Genomic DNA, 5867 nt, shown 5'->3' on the forward strand with positions numbered 1-5867 from the left:
AGAGCCATAACTTTTTCATTTTTCCATTGACATGGCCATATAAGGGCTTGTTTTTTGTTGGACAAGTTGTGATTTTTTTAAACAGGGGGGAGGAAAAAAAGAAATGGGGGAAAAAAAAAAAAGGGCCATGTCATTAAGGGGTTAAATAATGTATTAACTTCCTTCTCTGGGTCATGACGACGCATGGATACCACATGTGTGATTGAATTTTTTAATTTTTTTTACAAAGTAAAGGGAGACAAGTGTTTTTATAATTTTTTAAATAATTTTTAAACTTTTTTTTTACTTTTTTTTTTTTGTCCCTTTAGGGGACTTCCACAGGGACCCATCAGGACCCCCTGATCACATTCCGGGGGTCCGATGGTGACAGCCCTTTACATGCTGCAGTGACAGCCGTTTACATGCTGCAGTCACATAGACTGCAGCATGTAAAGGGTTAACACAGCAGAGATCGGAGGTTTTCTCTGATCTCTGCTGTAAGAGCTAGTACCTAGCTGTCCTCTGACAGCTAACAACCAGCTCTCCCTGCCACAGAGACCATCGGCTTGCTTCTGACAACTAAACTGTACAGAAAGGAAACAGCAGGTAACACTATATTGCATGCAAGTAGTGGCCATCCCAAACATACCATAAAGGCTATCCCTATGGGAGAATTTATCCGTGCAAAAAGATTGTGTTCGGACAGTTCTACATTCAATATAGCAAAAACAGAGATTAATAATAGATTACATCAAAGAGGGTATAGGCAGACTTTATTGAATAAAACTTGTACAAAAATGGAGACACGAAAAAGAGAAGAATTACTTACAGATAGATCTAGTGATAAAAGTAAAAAGAAAAATAAAGGATTAGTTTTTTCCACAGCTTACAGTAGAGATTTTTATAATATTAGAAAAATTTTCTTCAAATTTTTACCTGTACTCAGACAGGATGATGTAACTGATGAAATATTAAGCGAAGGGGTTAAGTTTGTCGCAAAAAAGAACATAAATTTAGGGGACTTACTAGCTCCAAGCAATTTTTCTTCTAATACAGAAAAACCGCATTGGCTGAAATATAAAGGTTTCTACAGGTGCGGCAATTCAAGATGCACTGTCTGTCATCTAGCTGTCAAGAAGGAAAGCTTTTTTGACAGTAATCACATGAAAGAGTACAAAATATGGAGTTATATTAAAGGGGTTGTCCCGCGCCGAAACGGGTTTTTTTTTTTTCAACCCCCCCCCCGTTCGGCGCGAGACAACCCCGATGCAGGGACCTAAAGAAAGCTTACCGGAGCGCTTACCTGAATCCCCGCGCTCCGGTGACTTCTATACTTACCGGTGAAGATGGCCGCCGGGATCCTCTTCCTCCATGGACCGCAGCTCTTCTGTGCGGTCCATTGCCGATTCCAGCCTCCTGATTGGCTGGAAATGGCACGTGACGGGGCGGAGCTACACGGAGCCGGCATCCTGCACGAGAGGCTCCATTGAAGAAAGCAGAAGACCCGGACTGCGCAAGCGCGGCTAATTTGGCCCTCAGAGGCCGAAAATTAGTCCGAAACCATGGAGACGAGGACGCCAGCAACGGAGCAGGTAAGTATAAAACTTTTTATAACTTCTGTATGGCTCATAATTAATGCACAATGTATATTACAAAGTGCATTAATATGGCCATACAGAAGTGTATAGACCCACTTGCTGCCGCGGGACAACCCCTTTAATTGCAGTACTACTAATGTGGTTTATATAATCCGCTGCAATGAATGCAATATAGACTATATAGGATGCACCACACGAAAATTAAAAACTCGGATTAGTGAACATATCCGCAATATTAAAAAAGGTAATACAAGCAGCTCAGGTGCAGCTAAACATTTTTGTGAAAAACATGCAGGGATGATAGACAATTTTTCATTCTTTGGGATAGAAAAGTTAACAAATAAAAAGAAAGATGCGGTTAGTCCGGAAAAAGTGTTCAAAAGGGAAGCCTTTTGGATCCTAAATTTAAATACCAGATACCCAAAAGGGATGAATTATAGAACAGATCTTATGTACTTATATTAGTTCCAACAAAAGCAGTAATAATTTCTTGTTTTTTCTTTTGTGTTTCTTTTGCGTTTTTCTTACGTTTTTCTTGAGTTTTTTTTTTTCTATATGTTTATGTAATAATATTTACAACATACCAAATGAATAACCTTATCCTGTTATGTTAAGTCGGTGCATGATATGATGATCCACAAACATTGTTCTTTCCTCAAAGTATGTTATCCTTACATATATTAATATGCTACCACATAAATTGTCTGTGGTTTATATATGGATCAATAAGTAAATTGCCTTAAATTCCTTAAAACTCTGATCCTTTCATTACAATGTCCATCAAGTTTATTTAAATATTTATTTTTTGTCCTACAATATATATCATTTACTATATACTATATATTCTATATACAAATAGACGTGTGTCATTTCCTGCAGGAGGAACTGACCATGACAACAAGGTTGAGATAATCAATGCAGGGGTTAACTACATGTGTTTTTAATTCACTAATTATATGTTAAGCCTTTTAAAAGTCCATGCAATGTCTGTCAGTTAGAGGTGAGCAAGGTTCTGCGAACCGAAACGCGTACTCTGTTTGTCTGTATGAGCACGAAGTTATTGGAATAAAAGCAAGGTTCTTCACAATAGCCGGACTCCTGCATTTGAAATATATGTGTCTAACTAAAGCCAAAGTAGCCGGATGGCAATGTGAAGGCTTGTGAGTTTACCTGCTTATGGGACCAAGACTGCAGCGCAAGAAAGCAAGGTGGGACAGTTTATTTTTTATTTTTTGTTTCATATACATAGGTCTCTATGGCAACCTGTAAACAAACCAGGAGATTGCCGACATATCGGCAATATCTTCTGCTGGTTTTTCAAAGCCCTTGCTTTGTTCTCTGTGGGTCTGTGCAGGCAGAGCACGATGTCACAGCTTGTGGCATTGTGCTCTGCAGCTCCCATAGTGATACATAGCCCGGAAATCTTCCGGGCTATGTTGCTATGGGCAGTGGAGCTCGTCCTGGAAAATTTCCGGGCGTGCCACTCAAGGGGTTAAATGCTGCTGACAGTGCTGATTGGAGCTGTTGTGGGCAGGTGTTAGCTGTAAGAAACATCTAGTACCCGCATTGTAAAAATTGGGACTCCTTCCTTTTTTTATTGTGCTGAGAAAAACGGAAGACATCCGGAAGTAAAAACAGACACACAGTGTATACAGATGGCACATAGACATACACATGGATTATAATTGGAGATGAGCGAGCGTACTCGCTAAGGCAAACTACTCGAGCGAGTAGTGCCTTATGCGAGTACCTGCCCGCTTGTCTCTAAAGATTCGGGTGGCGGCGGGGTGAGCAGGTGTTACCCTGCAGGGCGGCGCTGGGTCCCGCGGCCGGCGCGCGCCGCTCCGATGTCGGCTCCAGCGTCCCGGAGCTCTGCTGTCAGGGCTCTCCCGGCGGCGTGGAGCAGCCAGCGTGCAGCGGCGTGGGCGTGTCCGCCCGTAGGGTGCCGCCCGCTCTCCTCCACCTTCCGTATGCAACAGTCGGAGAGTCGGCTCCTCCCACTCTCCGCCCCTGGGCGGAGGCTTTAAGTTAAAAGGCTGGCAGTGACCTGAGCTCACTGCCAGTTATTGGTTCTGCTAGCCTCTAGTCAGGTCTGTCTCAGTCTGCTCTAGTTGCTCGTCAGTGTCCTGTCAGTTTGCCTGTGAGCTCCATCTCCAGCCTTACTCTGCTTTGTAAGTTTTGTTGGTCTGTTCCACCTGCCTCTTCTGTCGGCACTCTGTCCCCTGTTAGTAGTTCCATCTAGGTAGTCGCCAGGTCCCTAGCCAGCGCAGGGACCGCCGCCCAGTTGTCCGCCTGGGGTTAGCCAAGGCCGAGGCAAGTAGGCAGGGACAGTGGGGTGCGGGAAGATCAGGGCACCCCACCTGGCGCTCGGGGGGCAGAGTGCCGTAACAGCGGGGAAGAACGGGGGAGGGATCTCCCCCCCCCCCTGCTCACTCCCGCAACTCACTGCTCTCCCTCGCTGGCACCCGAATCTTTAGAGACGAGCGGGCAGGTACTCGCATAAGGCACTACTACTTGCTCGAGTAATGTGCCTTAGCGAGTACGCTCACTCATCTCTAAGTATAATCAGTTTGTTTTTTGCAGATCACAATCGAACACACTTGTCTGAATAAGGCCTTAGGTACACATTTTCAGACTTTTTCACCAACGTTTTATGGACTATGGTGATGGTCTCAAGATATATTTTTATCTGTTCTGTGTATAAAGAAATGCAATAAAGTAGATCCTGCTGACAGATTTCCTCTGACAGTTTTCGATTCTCTGACAATTTTTCATTATCCTACATCAGCATCTACGACCACTAGATGGTGTCCCTTTCTAGTGTTACAAAATATGATCTTTATCCTTATAGAATAATTGCATCCATGTTTCCACAAGAGTTCCTGGTCTAAGAAAAATAAAAATCTGAATTGCACAAAAGTACAACGGCTCTTCTAACTGTAAAACAATTGCTAGGCATCGACACACAAAGACATTCTGAAATGATTTCTTTATCATTTAAACATGTATTGGATATTCCATCAATCAATGGGTGATTAACAAATTCAGGTCTAACTAATAAATAAAATGGTACATTTGATAGATTATACTGTGATTAGCCATAATATTAACTCCTTAATAGAGATGAGCGAACGTACTCGTCCGAGCTTGATATTCGTGCGAATATTAGCGTGTTCGGGATGCTCGGTACTCGTAACGAGTACCACGCGATGTTCTGGTTACTTTCAGTTTCCTCTCTGAGACGTTAGCACGCTTTTCTGGCCAATTGAAAGACAGGGAAGGCATTACAACTTCCCCCTGTGACGTTCAAGCCCTATACCACCCCCCTGCTGTGAGTGGCTGGGGAGATCTGATGTCACCCGAGTATAAAAATCGGCCCCTCCCGCGGCCCGCCTCAGATGTCTTGTGAGTTAGCTGAGGGAAAGTGCTATCGTGCTGGAGCTGCTGTAGGGAGAGCGTTAGGAGTTAGTGTAGGCTTCAAGAACCCCAACGGTCCTTCTCAGGGCCACATCTAATAGTGTGCAGTACTGTGTTAGCACTGTATTTTTTTATTTTTTTTTTCAAAATTGGATCTGCAGAGTATTGCGCCCTGCAATAGGGACAGAAGTGGTGGTTAGGCAGGGAGAGTGTTAGCAGTGAGTGTAGGCTTCAAGAACCCCAACGGTCCTTTCTAGGGCCACATCTATCCGTGTGCAGTACTGTCCAGGCTGCTGTTAGCAGTGTTGCATTTTTATTTTTTTCTCAAAACCGGCTGTGCAGACCATTGCACCCGGCATTAATACTACAGGGATAGAATTGTGTAGGCAGGGCCAGAAGACATACATTATTCATTGAATAGACGCAGTGTGGCTTTTCCTTTGAAAAACAAGGGAAAAAATTCTATTTCGCCTGCCTCTGACAGTCCTCAGGGCTCTGGGTACGTGTGTGCTGCGTGCAGAACGTTAAAAAAAATCTGACGCAGCCAGCTAAGTTTTACTGCAGGCTTGCGCCAATTTTTTTCCTGCATGGGAAATCCCTGATCTGCTGTAGCGAATAACTGTGCATCACTGCAGTTCTCTGACACATTTGCAGGGCCACAACACAGTTATTAAACTTAGTAGTATTCATTGAATACACGCAGTGTGGCTTGTCCTTTGAAAAACAAGGGAACAAATTCTATTTTGGCTGCAGGCTTGCGCCAATTTCTTTCCTGGCTTGGAAATCACTGGTAATACAGCATGCTGAGGGGTAGGGGTAGGCCTAGAGGACGTGGATGCGGCCGAGGACGCGTAGGCCCAAGTGAGGGTGTGG

Source organism: Eleutherodactylus coqui, chromosome 2 (genome assembly GCF_035609145.1).
Source record: "Eleutherodactylus coqui strain aEleCoq1 chromosome 2, aEleCoq1.hap1, whole genome shotgun sequence".
In the NCBI taxonomy this organism is placed as follows: domain Eukaryota; kingdom Metazoa; phylum Chordata; class Amphibia; order Anura; family Eleutherodactylidae; genus Eleutherodactylus; species Eleutherodactylus coqui.